Below are 25,968 nucleotides of genomic sequence, written 5' to 3' on the forward strand. Positions count from 1 at the left end.
GGTTGCCATGCCCTTCTCCAGGGGATCTTCCCGACCCAGGGATCAAACCTGTGTCTCTTACATCTTTTGCATTGGCAGGCAGGTTCTTTACCACTAGCGCCACCTGCTGCTGCTGCTGCTGCTGCTAAGTCACTTCAGTCGTGTCCAACTCTGTGTGACCCCAGAGAAGGCAGCTCCTCCGTCCCTGGGATTCTCCAGGCAAGAACACTGGAGTGGGTTGCCATTTCCTTCTCCAATGCATGAAAGTGAAAAGTGAAAGTGAAGTCGCTCAGTCGTGTCTGACTCCTAGCGACCCCATGGACTGCAGCCTACCAGGCTCCTCTGTCCATGGGATTTTCCAGGCAAGAGTACTGGAGTGGGGTGCCATTGTCTTCTCCGAGCACCACCTGGGAAGCTCAAAAATGAAAGTGTAGCCTGCCAGGCTCCTCTGTCTATGGAATTCTCCAGGCAAAAGTCTGGAGTGGATAGCCTTTCCGTTCTCCAGGGGATCTTCCCAACCCAGATATCAGATCCAGGTCTCCCACACTGCAGGAGGATTCTTTACCTTCTGAGCCACCAGGGAAGCCAGTAAAGACCACAGCAAAACATTTTTTTCATGTAGTATGCACTTACTAAACATTTGTTTAATTAATGAAATCTGAAACTGTTGTTGTTTAGTCACTATGTCCTGTCGACTCTTTTGTGACCTATGGACTATAGCCCACCAGGCTCCCCTGTCCATGGGATTTCCCAGGCAAGAATACTGGAGTGAGTTGCCATATCCTCCAGGAGAATCTTTCTGGTCCAGGGAAAAAACCAACATCTCTTGCATTGGCAGGTGGATTCTTTACCACTGAGCCACCAGGGAAACCTTCTGTGGCTTTAGGACTGTACTGTCCTAGATGGCAGCCACCTACAACTATTTAGATTTAAATTAATGAAATACAATTTGAATTTAGCTCCTTGCTTTCATTTCAGGGGCTCAGTGGCTGCATGGTGGCTCCCACGTTCGACCATGCAGACTTGGCACTTTTACGGCTGCAGAAGCATCTATTGGACTGCACGTGTCTGGCTCCAGAGAGGTGTCTGCCCCCAGAAGGGTGTCTGCTGACCTTGACAACAGGAGAGTCACAGGGAGCTTTCCAAATCCCAGTGCCCAGGCTGCACCCTCAGCCATTTCATCGCAACCTCTGGGGATGCAGCCTAGCCCTCTCACAGGTGGCAGGGTCGTTTGGAGAGTTGTCAAAGCAGACATGGCCAGGCCCTACTCTTAAAGAACTTCAGATTCAGTAGTCAAGGGCGGGATGCAAGAATGTGCGTTTCCAACTTGCTGCAAGGGAGCTCTCTTCATTTATTAAACATTTGTTGAATTAATGAAACTGAAATAATATCATTCAAAAACTATCACAGATTCAAACCACTGTAAGAAGAATAGCAAATTACTCTTTATGAAGTTTTTACAGTCTGAAAAGTAAATTATGTTTCATTAGTCAGATGATTATCATTTAGCTCTCATAACAGCCCCCCTCTCAAGAGTCTTCTCCAACACCACAGTTCAAAACCATTGATTTTTTGGTGCTCAGCTTTCTTTATAGTCCAAATCTCACATCCATACATGACTATTGGAAAAACCATAGCCTTGACTAGATGGACCTTTGTTGGCAAAGTAATGTCTCTGCTTTTTAATATGCTATCTAGGTTGGTCATAGCTTTTCTTCCAAGGAGTAAATGTCTTTTAATTTCATAGCTGCAGTCACCATCTGCAGTGATTTTGGAGCCCTAAAAAAATAAAGTCAGCCACTGTTTCCCCATCTATTTGCCATGAAATGATGGGATCAGATGCCATGATCTTAGTTTTCTGAATGTTGAGTTTTAAGCCAACTTTTTCACTCTCCTCTTTCACTTTCATCAAGAGGCTCTTTAGCTCTTCTTCGCTTTCTGCCATAAGGTTGGTGTTATCTGCAAACCTGAAGTTATTGATATTTCTCCTGGCAATCTTTATTTCAGCTTGTGCTTCTTCCAGCCCAGCATTTTTCATGATGTACTCTGCATATAAGTCAAATAAGCAGGGTACAATATACAACCTTGATATACTCCTTTTCTTAGTTGGAACCAGTCTGTTGTTCCACATCCAGTTCTAACTGTTACTTCCTGACCTGCATAAAGATTTCTCAAGAGGCAGATCAGGTGGTCTGGTATTCCCATCTCTTTCAGAATTTTCCACAGTTTGTTGTGATCCACGTAGTCAAAGGCTTTGGCATAGTCAATAAAGGAGAAATAGATGTTTTTCTGGAACTCTCTTGCTTTTTTCATGATCCAGCAGATGTTGGAATTTGATCTCTGGTTCCTCTGCCTTTTCTAAAACCAGCTTGAACATCTGGAAGTTCACGGTTCACGTATTGTTGAAACCTGGCTTGGAGAATTTTGAGCATTACTTTACTAGCATGTGAGATGAGTGCAATTGTGCAGTAGTTTGAACATTCTTTGGGACTGCCTTTCTTTGGGACTGGATTGATTTTATGGGCTGAAGAATTGGTGCTTTTGAACTGTGGTGTTGGAGAAGACTCTTGAGAGTCCCTTGGACTGCAAAGAGATCTAACTAGTTCATCCTAAAGGAAATCAGTCCTGAATATTCATTGGAAGGACTGATGCTGAAGCTGAAACTCCAATACTTTGGCCACCTGATGTGAAGAACTGACTCATTTGAAAAGACCCTGATGCTGGGAAAGACTGAAGGTGGGAGGAAAAGGGGATGACAGGGGATGAGATTGTTGGATGGCATCACTGACTCAATGGACATGAGTTTGAGTAAACTCTGGGAGTTGGTGATGGACAGGGAGGCCTGGCGTGCTGCAGTCCGTGGGGTCACAAAGAGTTGGACACGACTGAGCAACTGAACTGAACTGAACAGCCCTCCCAGTGTTACTATGATCCCCATTCAGAAACTAAGGCTTGGAATTATTAGCTGTCCAATATTAACTAACATCTGGTTAATGGAAGTTTTAGGGCTACAACCTAGGTCTTATATCAGTAACTATAGTGTTCGTACTATTGCATCACAGATAAAAGGACTATGACAAGATCTTTATTGCCAGAACTAAAGGAAAGAGGAAACTGCTCATTGTTAGGTTATACCTAACCCTGCCACCTCTTAGCCTTTGCAAGCTATTTCCTTACTGTGGGAAGTTTGGATTTTGCTATACAGGTTTATTGCCAAAGCACTCTTTATGGTAAATCCTGGAAATGGACCAAAGAGATTTAAAGAATTGAGGTCCAACAGTTGGTGACTCACTTTTCAAGGTTCCATTGTACCCAGCCTAGCAGAATTTGGCTCCAGTTTAGTTAGCAGCTTTTGCTTTTTTCTTGATATTTTGCCTCTATCTTTATTCAAATGCCTGGTTCCTGAATCCCAGACTTATTTCTGAGCTTGAATTTTTATAATGGTAGCATGCCTAAGACTGTGTTCTCTGCCTTGGTCTTTGCTAGCCCTTTTCTGAGGTCTGAGGGACTACTGGTTTGTCCCAAAATTCTAAACATGTCTCTAAGGCCCTATACTGCCTAACTTCACAGTTCCTGAATGACCAGCGTTAATGGTTAGACTTACTTAGTCAGTTTTACTGTACCTGTTATAGTTAGTTGTGCAATGCGTGGACCAAATAGTGCTGCTTTTAAAATATGTATACTGAGAGCACCAAGTAAGGTAATATTATGCCTCCCCAAGAAAAATAAACAATAGTAATATACTTTCACTTTCTGTTTGCACTGTGTTCCTATAAAAGTTGAAGATCATGAGGGGTGGGCTCAGTCTAACAAGTCAAAGTTTTTTAGTGATTAAATATGAAGTCCTATAGTTTAGTAAAGAAATGAGTTTTAAAAATTCAGGATGTGGGTATATAGATTAGCAATACCATGAAAAAAGAAACAGGAGTTATAGCTGAAAGTGTGAGTCAGAGTGTAATGTATCAGCTAAAGACATAATGTGACACTGGCTGATTTAATACAAGAATGATATTTAAACTAGAGACTATGACAGTCCTCCCTTCTTCTGTGCTAATTAGAATTGGGAATAATCTGGTTTAGGAATTTTGTAAAAAGACAGGCTAACTGTATGATATTAACCATCCTTTGTAAAGGAGTGAAGATGAAAGTGAAAGTCACTCAGTTGTGTCTGACTCTTTGCCACCCCATGGATTACACAGTTGACGGAATTCTCCAGGCCAGAATACAGGAGTGGGTAGCCTTTCCCTTCTCCAGGCAATCTTCCCAACCCAGGGATCAAACCCAGGTCTCCTGCATTGTGGGCAGATTCTTTATCAGCTAAGCCACAAGGGAAGCCCAAGAATACTGGAGTGGGTAGCCTATCCCTTCTCTAGGGGATCTTCCCAACCCAGGAACCCAACCGGGGTCTCCTGCATTGCAGGTGATTCTTTACCAACTGAGCTCTGAGGGAAGTTCTTGCAAAGGAGGACAAGACTTTATTCATCAAAAGGGCTGAAGGATACTTGGCCTCTGACTTATGAAAAACCTTAGCAATGATCAGGGATCCACGTATGGGCATAGTCATTTCTTAATAATATCAATGATGTAGGTTTTTTTTTTTTTAATCAGAAATAAAGTGATCTAGAGGCTTTTCTAGACAATTTTGACAAGATACCTCTTGAACTTACCTCCTAAATACAGCTCTTTCTTAAGCACATACGGGAAAGCGAAGCAGCTTAACCAGCACTGCAGCAAACCACACCTGGCACACTCAGCTTGGTGCGGGGGCTGACGTTTGAGGAGATACAAAGACCACAGGAACTACTTTCTCTGCACATGGATAAGGAAAGTGCTGAGTATCAAACTCATGTCATATGGGGAAAGATTAAAGGAGAAAAGGTAGGAAAAACACATTTCACAAGTACTTGAAAAACAGAAGAATCACTATAATTGTCAGAAAGAGTGCAGATAGAGAGATGGTAACAAGGAGACAGGTTTCAGCTCAAGGTGAGCATTCGCTTGGCAAGTAGCAGGTTGTCAACAACTGACTTTAAATTTAGCCTGATTGATACAAGACATCTCTTGAGAACAGAAGATGGTGGTTTGACTTAGACAAGTTTGAAGACTTTAGTAAATAAGACAATGGAAATAGAAGTACTATGTTGGTACTATGATACAAGATACCTGCATGTATTCACTGCTTCCTGAATTATTTTTCTCATAAAGGGAAAAATAATACTAATGCAAGGGAGTGTGGTATTATAGCTCTTTCAAAGTTAGAGATGACTCACAATTCTAAATGACTCAAAGTAGGTGAAAGCTATTGGATACAGTTTCACTGCTCTGATGTGTCCTGCAGTATCAAGAGAAGTATCCCCTACAGACTTACAGTGACTTTACAATGAGGAAGATAACAACATAAATACACAATAATAAGAAAATAACAGACTTTGAGTGGGAGAAGAGGATGAAGACATTGTAAGACAATAATGTCCTAACTTTCCCAAAATCTGTGAATATATTACGTCCCATGCAAAAGGAGCTTTCTTAAGAATCTTGAGATGGGGAGATCATCGTGGATTATCCAAGTGGCCCAGTATCACAACACTCGTTATATGTGAAAGAGGGAAGGAGAGTTGGTGTTGGATTGATGCAATGTAAAAGACTTGACTGGCCATTGCTGGTTTTCAAGGTATAAAGGCAGCCATGAGCCAAGGAATGAACACAGCTCATAGAAGATAGATTGGTAAGAAAACAGATTCTCCTCTAGAATCTCCAGAAAGGAATGCAGCCCTATCAAAACCTGGGATTTAGCCCAGAGGGACATTCTTTAGACTTCCAGAAATGCAAATATTAATAATAAGGCTCTAGAACTTCCCTGGTGGCTCAGATGGTAAAGTGTCTGCCTATAATGCACGAGACCTGGGTTCATTCCCTGGGTTGGGAAGAGCTCCTGGAGAAGGAAATGGCACCCCACTCCAGTATTCTTGCCTGGAAAATTCCATGGATGGAGGAGCCTGATAGGCTATAGTCCATAGGGTCACAAAGAGTCAGACATGACTTAGTGACTTCACTTCACTTCAGTGGTAAAGAACATGCCTGCGAATGCAGGAGACATAAGAGATGCGGGTTCAATCTCTGGGTCCTTGGAGGAGGGCATAGCAATCCACTCCAGTATTCTTGCCTGGAGAATCCTGTGGATTCTGGCTGGCTATAGTCCATAGAGTCACGTAGCATCAGAGATGACTGAAGTGACTTAAGACACATACAATAATAAAGTTATGGTTTTTTAAGCTGCTAAACTTGTGATTACTAGTTACTGCAACAACTAAAAACTAATACAGTAACACTAGCAGAAAGTAACATACATAGAGAAGCAATAGAAATTATTAAGGACTGAGAGAGGAACATTAAAATTGGACTCCAATGGAAAAAATACATCTTTTTATGACTCAATATCTTAAAGATAGTGATTCTTTCACTCTCATTTAAATTTAATGTAAGTTTAAGTCTTAAATTTAATGCAGTAGTATGGAATGGTTTCCTTCCCACACCTTTTGGATCTTAACAAATGATCCTAAAGTGCATTTAGAAAAATAAATCTCTGACAATAGTTAGGTATTAATTTGAAAAGAGAAAAATAATGGAGGGGGTGGAGATCAACATTTATCAGATATTTAAGTAAATTATAAATGGTTCTGGTATAATAATTGCAAGGCAATAAAACAGAAGAGAGAACTTAAAAGAACAAAGATTCAATGCTTGTGCACATTTATTGTATTATGGTATTTCAAATCAGTAGTAAAACAATGGGTTATATAATAATTGCCAAAAAGATAACTGGCCAGTCATTTGAAAGAATTAATAAAACTGTATTAATACTCCATTCCTTAAATAAAATAAATTGCAGCTAAATATTTAAATAATAAGTAAATATACTTGCAAAATAATCTTAAAATAAGAATGTTCTTTGATCAGAAGCCATAACCAGACACATATTCAGAGGTGTAGAGAAAAAGGTTAATAAATTTGAGTACCTACAAACATGAAACTTTCATAAAGCCACTAAAATACAAAATCAAAATTAAGAAACGTAACAGAATTGGGAAAATTCTTTGATATGTGTGACAAAGATCTAATATCTTTATTATATAAAGAGAAGTACAGATTGGGATTAAAGAGATCATCAACCTAAGGAGAAAAGTCAGCAAAGGATAGGTGCAATTCATGATAAATAGCTAGAAATTTCTTCTATAAAAAGCTGTTTGATCTCATTTATAATTAAATATATGCAAGTTAAAGTAAAACATGATCCACCTTTCCTGATCAAATTGCTATAGCTATAACACAGTGTTAGTGAGGGTTTGGAAAAATGGGTATACTATACAGTCTTATTTGAAGTGTGAATTGATATAAATATCTTTCTGGCTAATTTATCAATTGTTCAGTTCAGTTCAGTTGCTCAGTCATGTCTTGACTCTTTGCGACCCGTTAGACTGCAGCACGCCAGGCCCCCTATCCATCACCAACTTCCAGAGTTTACTCAAACTCATGTCCATTGAGTCAGTGATGCCATCTAACCATCTCATCCTCTATCATCCCCTTCTCCTCCAGTCTTTAATCTTTCACAGCATCAGGATCTTTTCAAATGAGTCCGTTCTTCACATCAAGTGGTCAAAGTATTGGAGTTTCAGCTTCAACATCAGTCCTTCCAGAGAAAATTCAGGACTGATTTCCTTTAGGATGGACTGGTTGGATCTCCTTGCAGTCCAAGGGACTCTCAAGAGTCTTCTCCAACACCACAGTTCAAAAGTATCAATTCTTCAACACTCAGCTTTCTTTATAGTCCAACTCTCACATCCATACATGACTACTGGAAAAATCATAGCCTTGACTAGATGAGCCTTTGTTAAAGTAATGCTTCTGCTTTTTAATATGCTGTCTAGGTTGGTCATAGCTTTCCTTCCAAGGAGTAAGTGTCTTTTAATTTCATGGCTGCAGTCACCATCTGCAGCCCAAGAAAATAAAATCTCTCACTGTTTTAGAGCTCAAGAAAATAAAATGTCTTACTGTTTCCAGTGTTTCCCCATATATTTACCATGAAGTGATGGGACCAGATGCCATGATCTTAGGTTTTTGAATGTTGAGTTTTAAGTCAACTTTTTCACTCTTTTCTTTCACTTTCATCAAGAGGCTCTTTAGTTCTCCTTTGCTTTCTGCCATAAGGGTGGTGTCATCTGCATATCTGAGGTTACTGATATTTCTCCCAGCAATCGTGATTCCAGCTTGTGCTTTATCTAGTCTAGCATTTCACATGATATACTCTGCATATAAATTAAGTAAGCAGGGTGACAATATACAGCCTTGATGTACTCCTTTCCCAATCTGGAGCCAGTCTATTGTTCCATGTCTGGTTCTAACTGTTGCTTCTTGACCTGCATACAGATTTCTCAGGAGGCAAGTAAAGTGGTCTGGTGTTCTGATTTCTTTAAGAATTTTCCACAGTTTGTTGTGATCCACCCAGTCAAAGGGTTTGACATAGTCAATAAAGCAGAAGTAGATGTTTTCCTGGAACTCTCTTGCTTTTTCAATGATCCAGCAGATGTTGGCAATTTGATCTCTGGTTCCTCTGCCTTTTCTAAAACCAGCTTGAACATCTGGAAGTTCACGGTTCATGTACTATTGAAGCCTGGCTTGGAGAATTTTGAGCATTACTTTGCTAGCGTGTGAGATGAATGCAATTGTGTGGTAGTTTGAACATCCTTTGACATTGTCTTTCTTTGGGATTGCAATGAACACTGACCCCTTCCAGTCCTGTGGTCACTGCTGAGTTTTCCAAATTTCCTATCTCATAGTGCAGTACTTTCACAGCATCATCTTTTAGGATTTGAAATAGCACAACTGGAATTCCATCACCTCCACTAGCTTTGTTCAAAGTGATGCTTCCTAAGGCCCACTTGACTTCACATTCCAGGATATCTGGCTCTAAGTGAGTGATCACACTATCGTGATGATCTGGGTCATGAAGGTCTTTTTTGTATAGTTCTGTGTATTCTTGCCACCTCTTCTTAACATCTTCTGCTTCTGTTAGGTCCTTGCCATTTCTGCCTTTTACTGTTCCCATCTTTGCATGAAATGTTCCCTTGGGATCTCTAATTTTCTTGAAGAGGTCTCTAGTCTTTCTATTTTTCTTATTTTTCTCTATTGCTTTGCATTGATCACTGAGGAAGGCCTTCGTATAGCTCCTTGTTATTTTTTGGAAATCTGTATTCAGATGGGTATATCTTTCCTTTCCTCCTTTGCCTTTAGCTTCACTTCTTTTCTCAGATATTTGTAAGGCCTCCCCAGGAAGACAAGTCAAAGCTATGATTTTTTTCCAGTAGTCACGTATGGATGTTAGAGTTGGACCATAAAGAAGGCTGAGCACCAAAGAATTAATGCTTTTGAATTGTGGTGTTAGAAAAGACTTGAGAGTCCCTTGGACTTCAAGGAAGTCAAACCACTCAATCCTAAAGGAAATCAGTTGAATATTCATTGGAAGGACTGCGGCTGAAGCTGAAGCTCTAATACTTTGGTCACTTGATGAGAAGAGCCGACTCATTAGAAAAGACCCTGATGCTGGGAAAGATTGAACGTGGGAGGAGAAGGGGTAAACAGAGGATGAGGTGGTTGGATGGCATCACTGACTCAATGGACATGAGTTTGATCAAATTCTGGGAGATGATGAAGGACAGGGAAGACTGGCATGGTGTAGTCCATGGGGTTGCAAAGAATCGGACACGACTGAGCAGCAACAACAACCATCCATCAGGAATAATGCAAGACTGCATGTTTCTCTGATAACCAACAAAAAAATGTTACAGCTTAGCTGGGAAGTTCTGATCCATCTGCTGTGTTGGCTAGACATTACACCTTCAAATTTCCATTTATTTTAGTCTTTACAAAACTGTCTTAATGGAAAAAATTTCAATTCCCTGGAAGACTGTAAAAAGGAACCTGAAACAGTTCTTTGCCCAAAAAGAAAAAAAAATCTGTGTAAGATGGAATTATGAAGTTGCCCAGAAAATGGCAGAAGGTAACAGTGAATATGTTGTTCAATGAAATTTGTGATGAAAATGAAAAATATGTCTTTTATGTTTACTTAAAAACCAAAGTAACTTTTTGGCCAATCCAATACATACATAAAAGTATTCACAACTAGGTACAGAGAGCAAGGAGATAAACCTATTAGAAAAATAACTGAGACTTAATGAGAAGACAAAGAGCATCACCAAGTTTATAAGAACAAACTGCTAGACTGATGTTAAAGTTATAAAGTCATATGTTCAGTTTGATAGGTCTGGTAATGGTGAAGAGTCTGGGGTAACTACTATAAGTAGTTTTGGGGTCTTTATTCCTGATGTTAGTGAATGTGTGACTTAAAGGGCCAAAGGCAAGGCAGTCAAAATAAGAAAATATATTACATACTGCTCCTAGGACATTCATCCAGTCACCTAGGTTCAAACTCTTGGAGACATTATTCTTTCTCCTGTTCTGTCATGCTTACTATTACCATAAAGAAGCAGTCACCAACTTTTATAAAATTTGCATTTCATAATAACTCCTAAACCCAGTATTACTTTTCTATTTTCATAATCACCAAACTAGTTCAAACTTCAACTCATCCTTCTGTTACTTGAATACCAGTCTCCCATCTCTAAGTCCATTCCATTTTTACACAAAGGGTTTGTGCCATTTTGAATGATAAAGCATGTTTTTCAAAGTAACAATTTTTTTACAAATTCCTATAATGTAATATTAGAATTAATTTAGAAATTTAGGGAGTGTAATAAATAACATTTTCATCCTCTGCCCAAATTACAGATAGGAGTCTAGAGGTTGACAAATCTTTTCTGCAAAGGGCCAGAGAATAAATATTTTAGGTTTTCAGGCCATATGATTTCTGTTGCAACCACTCAAAGCTGCTGTTGTAGCAATAAAGAGACACACACATGTAAAGATGTAAACAGAGGAGCCTCTCCAGATTTGGCCTGCGTGGGTCAGATTTGGCTCAGAGCCTGCAGTTAGCCAAACCATGGATTAAAAACTCAGGCAAATGGATTAAAATGTCAACACTGGTGAGTAACAGAGCAGATACTAGAGAACATGGCTTAGGTACCAAGCAATATAGGCTTTTTACTAGTACATCACAGAATTAGACAGACTTAGCCTCAGGTCTCCCAAGCCTGGACAGATAGGATCCTTACTACTAAGCTCAACTACACATACTCTTTGCAGATGAGAAGATCAAAAAGACAATTAGTGATACACATTCAGTTCCTGTTCCCAAATTTACATATCATATTAACTCTCTTGAGGAATGAGTAGGAGCAGAGAGAAACCCAGTTAAACTGATCAGTGTCTCTCCACATGAAAAAATGAAGCACATAAAAAGAATCCTGCATTCTCTGCCCAACTCCAGTAGATAAGTTATACTTTTAGAATTTGTTGTCTGAAACAAATACATGAGCAAAAAGTGACAATAAATTTCTACTTTATTAATCATAGCAAAACATATACATTTGAAAATGATAAAAATGGATATGGATATGTAGGACCCATGATTTATATAATCTACAAACAAGCTTCTCAGGTGGCGCTAGTGGTAAAGAATCCACCTGTCAATGCAGGAGACTAAGAGATATGAGTTCAATCCCTGGGTCAGGAAGATCCCCTGGAGAAGGGCATGGCAACCCACTCCAGTATTCTTGCCTGGAAAATCCCCATGGACAGAGGACTCTGGGGGGCTACAGTCCAGAGGGTCGCAAAGAGTTGGACATGACTGAAGCAACTTAGCCAGCCTGTCAGTCACAGACAAGCTTTGTGCCTGTATGAAATTGCAGGCACTTTATAGTACGTCCACAGAGTGGTCAAGTTTGCGATCTATAGCTTCATGTTGTTGTTGTTTAGTCACTAAGTCACGTCTGACTCTTTGAGACCCCTTGGACTGTAGCCCACCAGGCTCCTCTGTCCATGGGATTTTCCAGGCAAGAATACTAGAGTGAGTTGCCATTTCCTTCTCCAGGGAATCTTCCTGACCCAGAGATCGAACCCACATCTTCTGCTTTGGCAGGCAGATCCTTTACCACTAAGCCACCAAGGAAACCCCCTATAGCTTCATATCATCCCTAAAAATAGGTGTTATAGCTCCAGACTGTAGCCTTATTAGAGGACAACAGTAATCATCCAGTAAATATTTGTTGAATAAAAATATGAATTTTATAATAGCTGTTTTACTTCCTAAGGATTCTAATGCCTCCCCAAGGATACCCTTCTGTTGGAAGCATGGAGTCTTAATCACTGGATCACCAGGGAAGTCTCTGTAATTTAATGTTTTGAAAAATCTGGAAGAACATAAACACTGATGAATAACATAATTATTTAAAATATTGTTGAAGAAGACTATGGTACAAGGGCAACATGAGAATATGTACTACTATCTCCCTTATTAGATGTACATACAGAAGTGAACAACTCAATGAAAAACGTTTGTAGGTTAGGGAAGAGTTCAGAAATCTGACTTTGATCCCACACAGGAATTGACATTTCTCAATTACAGAGATTAAAGCAATCATCTCATTGATAGTCATTTCATTTTTATTGCCTTTTTCTCCTCAAGAGCTATGGGAAAGTAAAAAAGGAAAATCATTTGAAAAACAATAATGAATGCACATGCTGACCAAAAAAGAAAAGCATTGTGTTCTAAGAAATGAGAAATTTGAACCCAAGACTCTTTCACTTATAAAAGATACATTATTAAAACATTCTATTAATACACATTCAAGACTGTGAACCTATCATTTCTACACACAGTAATTAAATCTCAATTTTTTTGTACGAACAAAACAGTAGATTTTTTACATCTGCTTTGCCAGAGAATTACATGTTAGAAAAGTAAGTTAACACAATAAACATCTTGGAATATCTTTAGAATTTAAAAAACAAAAAACTTTCCTTTTCTTCTCTTTTTTCTAAATTAATGTGATTTAGGAAGCCTCGTAATACTATTTAGCTTTTGATGGTATTAGACCCTGTTTTTAAAATACAACACAACTATTAATTTACTTTTTATGATCACATGCCTGGTACAAGAAGTTTAAGAAGAAACTGTTAGTTAAATAAGATGTCAAAATAAAAATTTGCCACACATCTGCTTTTTCATCATCCTCATTAACATTACTCTACCATCATCTTTACAAAGCAGAGCAGCAATATTTATATCTTTTAAAACTCATTTATTCCCTTCTTTCACAGATTCAGTCTACCACCAAATCCTATGACTGATCTACCCTTGTGTTTCTATGTCAATAGCTGCCATGTTAAGACATATTAAGACATGCCTTGACATCACACATGTACATTCTTGGCACTGCCACTAAACTCATCTCCTTTCTTGTACAGCTTCACTTCTTTTCACTCTACATAAAACCATTAAAATAATCTTCAAACATCATTATTCTCACATTACTCATGGTCAATGAACTCGAGTACCTTCCAAATAGTTTTACTCAGAATAAAACTTTTTAGTTTAGCCTTTAGCTTACCCATCTTATCTACTTTATTTCACCTATCAGTAAACTCCTTGCCAGTACTCTGCTTTATCTGAGTTTATCTGCTTATTGGTTCAACTTAACATTAAATTTAAACATGACTCAATCTTTGGCTCTTCTAAAGGCCAGGAAGAAGCACTTCTAGAAGAAATAAATGTCTCTTAAAAGCAAAAAGAATATTCAAAAAAAATGTTAAAAATAAATTTTCAGAGAAATCTGGAAATTAACCAAAATGTACAGCAATTTGTGTAGAATTTAATCCACATTTGAAGGAAAAAATTAATCTACATATCCAAAACATTCAACAAACTTCATGAAAGATAAATGTAAAGAGATCTACACATAGACACATAGTCAAAGTATGAATAACAAAGACAGACTCATGAGACATCAACTAGAGAAAAATGACTCATCTTGTAGAAGGGATCCACAGTAAGATTAATAGCTAACTTTTCAGAAATCATGGAGTCCAGAGGCAATGAGTTGAAACACTCAAAATGCTGGAAGAAAAAAAATGTCAACCAAGAATTCTATATTCGGCAAAACTATACTTCAGAAAATCAAGATAAATTAAGACATATCCAGATAAACAAAAATTTAGAGAAGTGTACTAGCTGTGTCTTAAAAAAAAAAAAAGGAAAGAAATGTGTCCATGTATGTGCTAGGTCACTTCAGTCATGTCCAACTCTTTGTGACCCCATGGACTATATAGCACACCAGGCTCCTCTATCCCTGGGATTCTCCAGTCAAGAATACTGAAGGGAGTTGGCATGCTCTCCTCCAGGAGATCTCCCCAACTCAGGAATTGAACCTACATCTCTTATGTCTCCTGTATTGGCAGAATACTAAAAGACTTTCAACCCAAAATAGAAGAACACTACAGAGTAACTCAAGTCCACATGAAGAAATAAAGAGCATAGGTAAAGTAGCTACATAGGTAAATATGAAACAAAATTTGAATGTATTTTTATTTTTAACTCTTTTCACCTCATATTTGATTTAAAAACAACTGCATAAAACAATAATTATAAATGTGGGTTGATTGTTTATAATGTAAAAATATGTAATGAAATGTAGAGTTCTATGAAAATAACGCAAAAGGGGATAAGAAATGAAATGATACTGAAGCAAAGTTTTCAAAAACTATTGAGATTATGTTGGTATTCATTCAAAATAGATTGTTTTAAGTCATGAATGTGAAGTCAAGTGGGCCTTACAAAGCATCACTACAAACAAATCTAGTGGAGGTGATGGAATTCCAGTTGAACTATTTCAAATCCTAAAAGTGGATGCTGTGAAAGTGCTACACTCAATATGTCAGCAAATTTGGAAAACTCAGCAGTGGCCACAGGACTGGAAAAGGTCAGTTTTCATTCCAATCCCAAAGAAAGGCAATGCCAAAGAATGCGCAAATGACTGCACAATTTCATTCCTCTCACATGCTAGTAATGTTCAAAATTCTCCAAGCCAGGCTTCAACAATACATGAACTGTGAACTTCCAGATGTTCAAGCTGGTTTTATAAAAGGCAGAGGAACCAGAGATCAAATTGTCGACATCCCATGGATCATCAAGAAAGCAAGAGAGTTCCAGAAAAACATCTATTTCTCCTTTATTGACTATGCCAAAGCCTTTGACTGTGTGGATCACAATAAACTGGAAAATTCTGAAAAAGATGGGAATATCAGACCACCTGACCTGACTCTTGAGAAATCTGTATGCAGGTCAGGAAGCAACAGTTAGAACTGGACATGGAACAACAGACTGGTTCCAAATAGGAAAAGGAGTATGTCAAGGCTGTATATTGTCATCCTGCTTATTTAATTTATATGCAGAGTACATCATGAGAAACACTGGGTTGAAGGAAGCACAAGCTAGAATCAAGATTGCTGGGAGAAATATCAATAACCTCAGATATGCAGATGACACCACTCTTATGGCAGAAAGTGAAGAAGAACTAAAGAGCCTCTTGGTGAAAGTGAAAGAGGAGAGTGAAAAAGTTGGCTTAAAGTTCAACATTCAGAAAACTAAGATCATGGTATCCAGTCCCATCATCATGGTAAATAGATGGGGAAACAATGGAAACAGTGGCTGACTTTATTTTTGGGGATTCCAAAATCACTGCAGATGGTGACTGCAGCCATGAAATTAAAAGACGCTTACTCCTTGGAAGATGGCGGAGGAATAGGACAGGGAGAACACTTTCTCCCCCACAAATTCATCAAAAGAACATTTAAATGCCGAGTAAATTCCACAAAACAACTTCTGAATGCTGGCAGAGGACATCAGGCACCCAGAAAAGCAACCCATTGTCTTCGAAAGGAGTCGAGAAACTTTTCATCTTTAACCTAGATGTTTTATCAATGGTGCTGTATAGAAGGAGAAGTTTTGAGACTACTGTAAAAATAAGACCAATAACTGGAAGCGGGAGGCTTAAGCCCAAATCCTGACTCCAGGGAACATTAATTGACAGGAGCTCATCAAATGCCTCCACACCTACACTGAAACCAAGCACCACACAAGGGCCAACAAGTTCCAGGGCAAGACATACCAAGCAAATTCTCCAGCAACACAGGAACACAGCCCTAAGCTCCAAGATACAGGCTGCACAAAGTCACCCCAAAACCATAGCCATCTCATAACTCATTACTGGACACTTCATTGCACTCCAGAGAGAAGAAATACAGCTCCACCCACCAGAACACTGACACAAGCTTCCCTAACCAGGAAACCTTGACAAGCCACCTGTACAAACCCACACACAGTGAGGAAACGCCACAATAAAGAGAACTCCACAAACTGCCAGAATACAGAAAGGACACCCCAAACTCAGCAATTTAAACAAGATGAAGAGACAGAGGAATACCCAGCAGGTAAAGGAACAGGATAAATGCCCACCAAACCAAACCAAAGAGGAAGAGATAGGGAATCTACCTAATAAAGAATTCCAAATAATGATAGTGAAATTGATCCAAAATCTTGAAGTAAAAATGGAATCACAGATAAATAGCCTGGAGACAAGGATTGAGAAGATGCAAGAAAGGTTTAACAAGGACCTAGAAGAAATAAAAAAGAGTCAATATATAATGAATAATGCAATAAATGCGATCAAAAGCACTCTGGAGGCAACAAATAGTAGAATAACAGAGGCAGAAGATAGGATTAGTGAATTAGAGGATAGAATGGTAGAAATAAATGAATAAGAGAGGAAAAAGGAAAAATGAATTAAAAGAAAAGAGGACAATCTCAGAGATCTCCAGGACAATATTAAGCGCTACAACATTCAAATCATAGGGGTCCAAGAAGAAGACAAAAAGAAAGACCATGAGAAAATACTTGAGGAGATAATAGTTGAAAATTTCCCTAAAATGGGGAAGGAAATAATCACTCAAGTCCAAGAAACCTAGAGAGTCCCAAACAGGATAAACCCAAGGTGAAACATCCCAAGCCACATATTAATCAAATTAACAAAGATCAAACACAAAGAACAAATATTAAAAGCAGCAAGGGAAAAACAACAAATAACACACAAGGGAATTCCCATAAGGATAACAGCTGATCTTTCAATAGAAACTCTCCAAGCCAGGAGGGAATGGCAAGACGTACTTAAAGCGATGAAAGAAAATAACCTACTGCCCAGATTATTGTACCCAGCAAGGATCTCATTCAAATATGAAGGAGAAATCAAAAGCTTTACAGACAAGCAAAAGCTGAGAGAATTCAGCACCACCAAACCAGCTCTCCAACAAATACTAAAGGATATTCTCTAGACAGGAAACACAAAAACGGTGTATAAATTCAAACCCAAAACAATAAAGTAAATGGCAACGGGATCATACTTATCAATAATTACCTTAAACATAAATGGGTTGAATGCCCCAACCAAAAGACAAAGACTGGCTGAATGGATACAAAAACAAGACCTCTACATATGTTGTCTACAAGAGACCCACCTCAAAACAGGGGACACATGCAGACTGAAAGTGAAGAGCTGGAAAAAGATTTTCCATGCAAATAGGGACCAAAAGAAAGCAGGAGTAGCAATACTCATATCAGATAAAATAGGCTTCAAAATAAAGGCTGTGAAAAGAGACAAAGAAGGTCACTACATAATGATCAAAGGATCAATCCAAGAAGAAGATACAACAATTATAAATATATATGCACCCAACATGGGAGCACCGCAATATGTAAGACAAATACTAACAAGTATGAAAGGAGAAATTAACAATAACACAATAATAGTGGGAGACTTTAATACCCCACTCACACCTATGGATAGATCAACTAAACAGAAAATTAACAAGGAAACACAAACTTTAAATGATACAATAGACCAGTTAGACCTAATTGATATCTATAGGACATTTCATCCCAAAACAATGAATTTCACCTTTTTCTCAAGTTCACAAGGAACCTTCTCCAGGATAGATCACATCCTGGGCCATAAATCTAGCCTTGGTAAATTCAAAAAAATTGAAATCATCCCAGGCATCTTTTCTGACCACAATGGAGTAAGATTAGATGTCAATTACAGGAGAAAAACTATTAAAAATGCCAACATATGGAGGCTGAACAACACACTGCTGAATAACCAACAAATCACAGAAGAAATCAAAAAAGAAATCAAAATTTGCATTGAAACGAATGAAAATGAAAACACAACAACCCAAAACCTGTGGGACACTGTAAAAGCAGTCCTAAGGGGAAAGTTCATAGCAACACAGGCATACCTCAAGAAACAAGAAAAAAGTCAAATAAATAACCTAACTCGACACCTAAAGCAACTAGAAAAGGAAGAAATGAAGAACCCCAGGGTTAGTAGAAGGAAAGAAATCTTAAAAACTAGGGCAGAAATAAATGCAAAAGAAACAAAAGAGACCATAGCAAAAATCAACAAAACCAAAAGCTGGTTCTTTGAAAGGATAAATAAAATTGACAAACCATTAGCCAGACTCATCAAGAAACAAAGGGAGAAAAATCAAACCAATAAAATTAGAAATGAAAATGGAGAGATCACAACAGACAACACAGAAATACAAAGGACCATAAGAGACTACTATCAGCAATTATATGCCAATAAAATGGACAACGTGGAAGAAATGGACAAATTCTTAGAAAAGTACAACTTTCCAAAACTGGACCAGGAAGAAATAGAAAATCTTAACAGACCCATCACAAGCATGGAAATTGAAACTGTAATCAGAAATCTTCCAGCAAACAAAAGCCCAGGTCCAGACGGCTTCACAGCTGATCTACCAAAAATTTAGAGAAGAGCTAACACCTATCCTACTCAAACTCTTCCAGAAAATTGCAGAGGAAGGTAAACTTCCAAACTCATTCTATGAGGCCACCATCACCCCAATACCAAAACCTGACAAAGATGCCACAAAAAAAGAAAACTACAGGCCAATATCACTGATGAACATAGATGCAAAAATCCTTAATAAAATTCTAGCAATCAGAATTCAACAACACATTAAAAAGATCATACACCATGACCAAGTGGGCTTTATCCCAGGGATGCAAGGATTCTTCAATATCCGCAAATCGATCAATGTAATACACCACATTAACAAATTGAAAAATAAAAACCATATGATTATCTCAATAGATGCAGAGAAAGCCTTTGACAAAATTCAACATCCATTTATGATAAGAACTCTCCAGAAAGCAGGAATAGAAGGAACATACCTCAACATAATAAAAGCTATATATGACAAACCCACAGCAAACATTATCCTCAATGGTGAAAAACTGAAAGCATTTCCTCTAAAGTCAGGAACAAGACAAGGGTGCCCACTTTCACCATTACTATTCAACATAGTTTTGGAAGTTTTGGCCACAGCAATCAGAGCAGAAAAAGAAATAAAAGGAATCCAAATTGGAAAAGAAGAAGTAAAACTCTCACTATTTGCAGATGACATGAACCTCTACATAGAAAACCCTAAAGACTCCACCAGAAAATTACTAGAACTAATCAATGACTATAGTAAAGTTGCAGGATATAAAATCAACACACAGAAATCCCTTGCATTCCTATACACTAATAATGAGAAAATAGAAAGAGAAATTAAGGAAACAACTCCATTCACCATTGCAACGGAAAGAATAAAATACTTAGGAATATATCTACCTAAAGAAACTAAAGACCTATATATAGAAAACTATAAAACACTGGTGAAAGAAATCAAAGAGGACACTAATAGATGGAGAAATATACCATGTTCATGGATTGGAAGAATCAATATAGTGAAAATGAGTATACTATCCAAAGCAATTTATATATTCAATGCAATCCCTATCAAGCTACCAACGGTATTCTTCACAGAGCTAGAACAAATAATTTCACAATTTGTATGGAAATACAAAAACCCTCGAATAGCTAAAGCTATCTTGAGAAAAAAGAATGGAACTGGAGGAATCAACCTGCCTGAGTTCAGGCTCTACTACAAAGCCACATTCATCAAGACAGTATGGTACTGGCACAAAGACAGAAATATAGATCAATGGAACAAAATAGAAAGCCCAGAGATAAATCCACGCACATATTGACACCTTATCTTTGACAAAGGAGGCAAGAATATACAATGGATTAAAGACAATATCTTTAACAAGTGGTGCTTGGAAAACTGGTCAACCACTTGTAAAAGAATGAAACTAAACCACTTTCTAACACCATACACAAAAATAAACTCAAAATGGATCAAAGATCTAAACGTAAGACCAGAAACTATAAAACTCCTAGAGGAGAACATAGGCAAAACACTCTCTGACATACATCACAGTAGGATCCTCTATGACCCACCTCCCAGAATATTGGAAATAAAAGCAAAAATAAACAAATGGGACCTAATCAAACTTAAAAGCTTCTGCACATCAAAGGAAACTATTAGCAAAGTGAAAAGACAGCCTTCAGAATGGGAGAAAATAATAGCAAATGAAGCAACTGACAAACAACTAATCTCAAAAATATACAAGCAACTCCTAGAGCTCAACTCCAGAAAAATAAATGACCCAATCAAAAAATGGCCCAAAGAACTAAGTAGACATTTCTCCAAAGAAGACATACAGATGGCTAACAAACACATGAAAAGATGCTCAACATCACTCATTATCAGAGAAATGCAAATCAAAACCACTATGAGGTACCATTTCACACCAGTCAGAATGGCTGTGATCCAAAAGTCTACAAGCAATAAATGCTGGAGAGGGTGTGGAGAAAAGGGAACCCTCTTACACTGTTGGTGGGAATGCAAACTAGTACAGCCACTATGGAGAAGAGTGTGGAGATTCCTTAAAAAACTGGAAATAGAACTGCCTTATGAACCAACAATCCCACTGCTGGGCATACACACTGAGGAAACCAGAATTGAAAGAGACACATGTACCCCAAGGTGTCTTGCAGCACTGTTTATAATAGTCAGGATATGGAAGCAACCTAGATGTCCATCAGCAGATGAGTGGATAAGAAAGCTGTGGTACATATACACAATGGAGTATTACTCAGCCATTAAAAAGAATACATTTGAATCAGTTCTAATGTGGATGAAACTGGAGCCTATTATACAGAGTGAAGTAAGCCAGAAAGAAAAACACCAATACAGTATACTAACGCATATATATGGAATTTAGAAAGATGGTAACAATAACCCTGAATACGAGACAGCAAAAGAGACACTGATGTATAGAACAGCCTTTTGGACTCTGTGCGAGAGGGAGAGGGTGGGATGATTTGGGAGAATGGCATTGAAATATGTATAATATCATATATGAAAAGAGTCGCCAGTCCAGGTTCAAAGCATGATACTGGATGCTTGGGGCTGGTGTACTGGGACGACCCAGAGGGGTGGTATGGGGAGGGAGGAGGGAGGAGGTTTCAGGATGGGGAACACATGTATACCTGTGGCAGATTCATTTTGATATATGGCAAACCAATACAATATTGTAAAGTTAAATAAAATAAAATTAAAAAAAATAAAATTAAAAACAACTTTTAAAAAAATAAAAAATAAATGAAAATAAAAGATGCTTACTCCTTGGAAGGAAAGTTAAGACCAACCTAGACAGCATATTAAAAAGCAGAGACATTACTTTGTCAACAAAGGTCCATCCAGTCAAGGCTATGGTTTTTCCAGTAGTCATATATGGATGTGAGAGTAGGAGTATAAAGAAAGCTGAGCACAGAAGAATTGATGATTTTGAACTGTGGTGTTGGAGAAGACTCTTGAGAGTCCCTTGGACTGCAAGGAGATCCAACCAGTTCATTCTAAAGAAGATCAGTCCTGGGTGTTCATTGCAAGGACTGATGGATGTTGAAGCTAAAACTCCAATACTCTGGCCACCTGATGTGTAGAGCTCACTCATTTGAAAAGACCATGATGCTGGGAAAGATTGAGGGCAGGAGGAGAAGGGGATGACAGAGGATGAGATGGTTGGATGGCATCATCGACTCAATGGACATGAGTTTGGGTAGGCTCCGGGAGTTGGTGATGGACAGGCAGGCCTGGTGTGCTGCAGTTCATGGGATCACAAAGAGTCAGACAGAACTGAGTGACTGAACTGAACTGATTAATTATAATGACCCAATAAGAAAATAGCAACAATAACAAAAATAATGCAAGGAGCTCCGAGGGAATTAAAATAGTAAACTAGAAAATATATCTTTAACACAAAGGATAGGTGTAAATGAGAAAAAGAAAGAGAAGAGAAAGTATATAATACACAGAAAACAAATAATAAAATGCTTCCATTTTATTAAGGAGATTAAGTCCTACTTTATTGGTAATTATATTAATTGTAAGTGTACACAACACTCCAAACCAAAGGCAATGATTGGCAGGATAGTTTTTGTTTGTTTGTTTTTTAATAATCCAGTTACATAGCATCTACAAGAGGCATGCTTTATCTTCCAGGGCACTAGTAGATTTAACGTAAAAAGATAGAAAAGGATATACCATAAGAACAATAACCCAAAGAAAAAGAAAGTGACTATGCTAACACTGAACAAAAGAAGCTTTAAGACAGAAATTGTTACTAGAGATTTAAAATAGAACATTTTATATATTTATAAAGCTAAACGGGTCAATCCATTAGGAGAACAAAACATATAAACACACATGCACTTAAGAGAATCCTAAAACACATGAGACAAAAACCGACAGAATTGAAAGGGAAAATACACAATTCAACAATAACAATCAGTGTGTTGAATATTCCACTTTTAATAATGAATAGGACAATTAGGCAGAAGATCAAGAAGCAAAAAGAAGACTTGAATAGCACCATAAGTCAGCTGGATCTAACAGCCATCTAGCTATAGGGCATTCCACCAAATGCACAGTATTCTTATGTGAACATGGAACATTCTCCAGAATAAACTTCATGTTAGACCACAAAATAAGTACAAATAAATTTGAAAGAAATGAAGTCATACAAAATATATTCTCTGACCACAAAATAATAAAATTAGAAATTAATAAAAGAAGGAACTTGGGAGAAGTGGCATGTGTTGGTGGATGAGGCCATGGCAACGGGACCTAGAGATAAAAGCTAATGAGATTCAGGGAGAATTAGAAGCAAGATAAAAGTAAAGATTCTGAGCATGAACCCAGACAACTACATCTGTGAAACTAAGCTGGACTTACAGAGAGTACCAAGAAACCACGAGCCTACTTTACATCATTTTGAGGTCCCACAGGAATATGTAAGAGCTTTAAATGCTACCAAACTGGAACGGGTATTTGCAAAATCATTCCTTGCTTCCCTGGATGGTCACTGAGATAGAGTCAGTTGCTGGGCAAAGCATCCAGAGAGTCTGGCTAATGTCCTTTCTGGGGCATGTGATGGAGATAGGTTAAAATTTGGAACTTCGCTAAATGAAAATATATTTGTACAATACAAGCACATAAAGGTCTTTTTGTACGAGGAATATGTACTCACTTTTGTGGGACTTTGTTTTTATACTGTTGATGATGACAAAACTGCCAAGCAATGGAAAATGGATGGACCAAGCTATGGAGAAGAGGAGGAACCATTGCCTACAATATTAGGAAAGATAGCATATACAAGAATTGATCATCACTGGAAAAAAGCTGTTTTGCCACATGTGGACAGCAAATAGACCCTTGGGATGAACAAAGAACCAATCCTATATGTTCAATGACTTGAGGATTTGACAGTATAAGCAGTGTTAAATTTAACCCAATTGAGACATTTCTCTTGGGAAGTTGTTCTTCTGACAGGAATATAGCACTGTATGATATGAGGCAAGCTACTCCTCTGAAAAAGGTCATCTTAGATATGAGAACAAATACAACTTGCTGGAACCCTGTGGAAGCTTTAGTTTTTACTGCAGCAAAGATTACAACTTACATACTTTTTATATGCATGCACTGCACATTCTTATAATGGTACATATGCATCATGTGTCTGCAGTACTTGATGTGGGTTACTCACCCACTGGGAAAGAGTTTGTGTCTGCTAGTTTGACAAATCTATTCGAATCTTTCCTGTGGACAAAAGTAGAAGCAAGGAAGTCTATCACACAAAGAGAATGCAACACGTTATCTGTGTGAAATGGACTTCTGACAGCAAGTACATTATGTGTGGATCTGATGAAATTAACATTCATCCGTGGAAAGCTAATGCTTCTGAGAAGTTAGGTGCTTACATCATGAGAGAAAGCAGCCACAGATTATAACCAGAAGTTAAAGGAGAAACTTCAACATCATCCTCACATAAAACGTATCTCTCATCACCAATATCTACCAAAATCTGTCTCCAGCCAGATTCAGGAGCAGCACATCATGAAAGAAGCTCGTTGACGAACCGAATTGTATCAAACGCAGCAAGCCTGGATCTGTGCAGACTGTGTCAGACAAGAAGAAATACCTAGTGGCGGTTCTGAGATAATATTTGGTGTTCCTATTGATACTAATATATAATTATTGGTTGTGTTCTGAATTGTGAACTCTATTAATAAAAGTACTGCTGCTAGTATAGCAACGAATGTTTTAGTTACATGAGTCAAGCTTAACTGTTGCACATTTTTGCTATCTTGAAAAGCTGTCTTTAAAGGTGACCTGGTTGATAAGACTATCCAACATTTTATTCTCGATTTTTGTTTTCTTCATTGAAGAATACGGTATTTACAAACTAGCCGATTTTTTGCTGTTAGAAACTGCACATATATTAATACTTTCCCTTTGACCTGTTAATTTGGACATTCTACACTTAAATGCATATACATTTAAGACCAAACATCTCTTTTGTTACATTGAACATTACTTTGGATAATTATTGCAATGATTCTTCCTAGGATTCCATATGACACATAAAAGAATTAGATCAGAATTTTTTTCAATTGTATTTATTCTCTGTGCAGTTTTCAAAAATGCTTTTTAAAAGTCCTTCCTCAGGATAAAAAGCCTGCTATTTTATCCCTTCCTCTGCAAAACAATTTCTAGTTATTAGACAATTCTTGTAGCTCTCCTCTGAGCCATAGGTAAATTATCTGTCTCTTTGGTTATGTGGCTCCACTTATCATTGGGTAAACTTACTGGAACTGAGAAAGAAGATTACTGTAATTCATAGAACTATTGATATACTCCTAAAATACTGTTAATTGCATACGACATTTTAATTACTTGATCCTTTCTTTTTGAAAGCACAAAAATATGTTCCTTTAAGGCACCCATAGGCTAGCCCTATTTCTATATCTGAAAAACCAAGAGGACCTTTGCATTTCTTTTCTATCTCCCAAGTTAAAGTGTTGTAGCACATATCTAACTTCTGAGTATAGCAAATATATTCAACATTCAACCAACGTTTATTGATTCCTTTATTTCATAAGGGATAAAGCAAGCCCAGACTTTTCCTTTATTTTACTCCTTGAATTTTTCCCTTTAGGACATACGAACTCCAAAGGGAAGCAAAATACAGAAAATACTCCCTTGAATTATTCAAAAAACCACTTCAAGCCTTTCTCTCTCTGTGTTCCTTGGTGGGCACCTTATGGGGTTGGATGAGTTTTGGTTGTTCAGATGACTTACTGTTTTGAGGCAAAGGAATAAGTGGGCTATTAAAGGTTGCTTGCTGTTTGATGTCAGAACTAAACCTAAGGCGTCTATTCTTGCATCTAAGTTTGTTCTTTTGCCATTTAGCTTTTTAACTGTAAGCAAATCACCCAACCGCTAAACATTATTTTCTAAATCTTAGTGATTTAATATAATAAAACCTACATCAAAGGACTCTTTTGAGGATTATATGAGTTAACACGTGACAAAAATGCATGCTACTGTTCAGTCATTCATTCTGTTTTTTATTTTCTTTTGATATAAAATAAAAGCTCTGATCTTAAGAAGTTTTTCTGCCCAGAGAAATGACCACGATTTTATAAATGAACAACAACAGCATCAAAA

At 37.8% G+C, this 25,968-nt stretch overlaps 1 protein-coding gene and 1 pseudogene across 8 annotated transcripts in view; one reads left to right on the top strand and one right to left on the bottom strand.

The window, feature by feature from the left end:
• The window catches only part of ANKS1B (ankyrin repeat and sterile alpha motif domain containing 1B), a 1,153,827-nt gene that overhangs the window by 768,462 nt on the left and 359,397 nt on the right, over positions 1-25,968 (bottom strand). The window lies entirely within an intron of this gene.
• Positions 973-24,460, top strand: LOC147372276 (DDB1- and CUL4-associated factor 13-like; annotated as a pseudogene).

Source organism: Bos grunniens, chromosome 5 (assembly GCF_055505025.1).
Source record: "Bos grunniens cultivar Pamir isolate PY7600 chromosome 5, Bosgru_T2T1.0, whole genome shotgun sequence".
NCBI classification, from domain to species: Eukaryota; Metazoa; Chordata; class Mammalia; order Artiodactyla; family Bovidae; genus Bos; species Bos grunniens.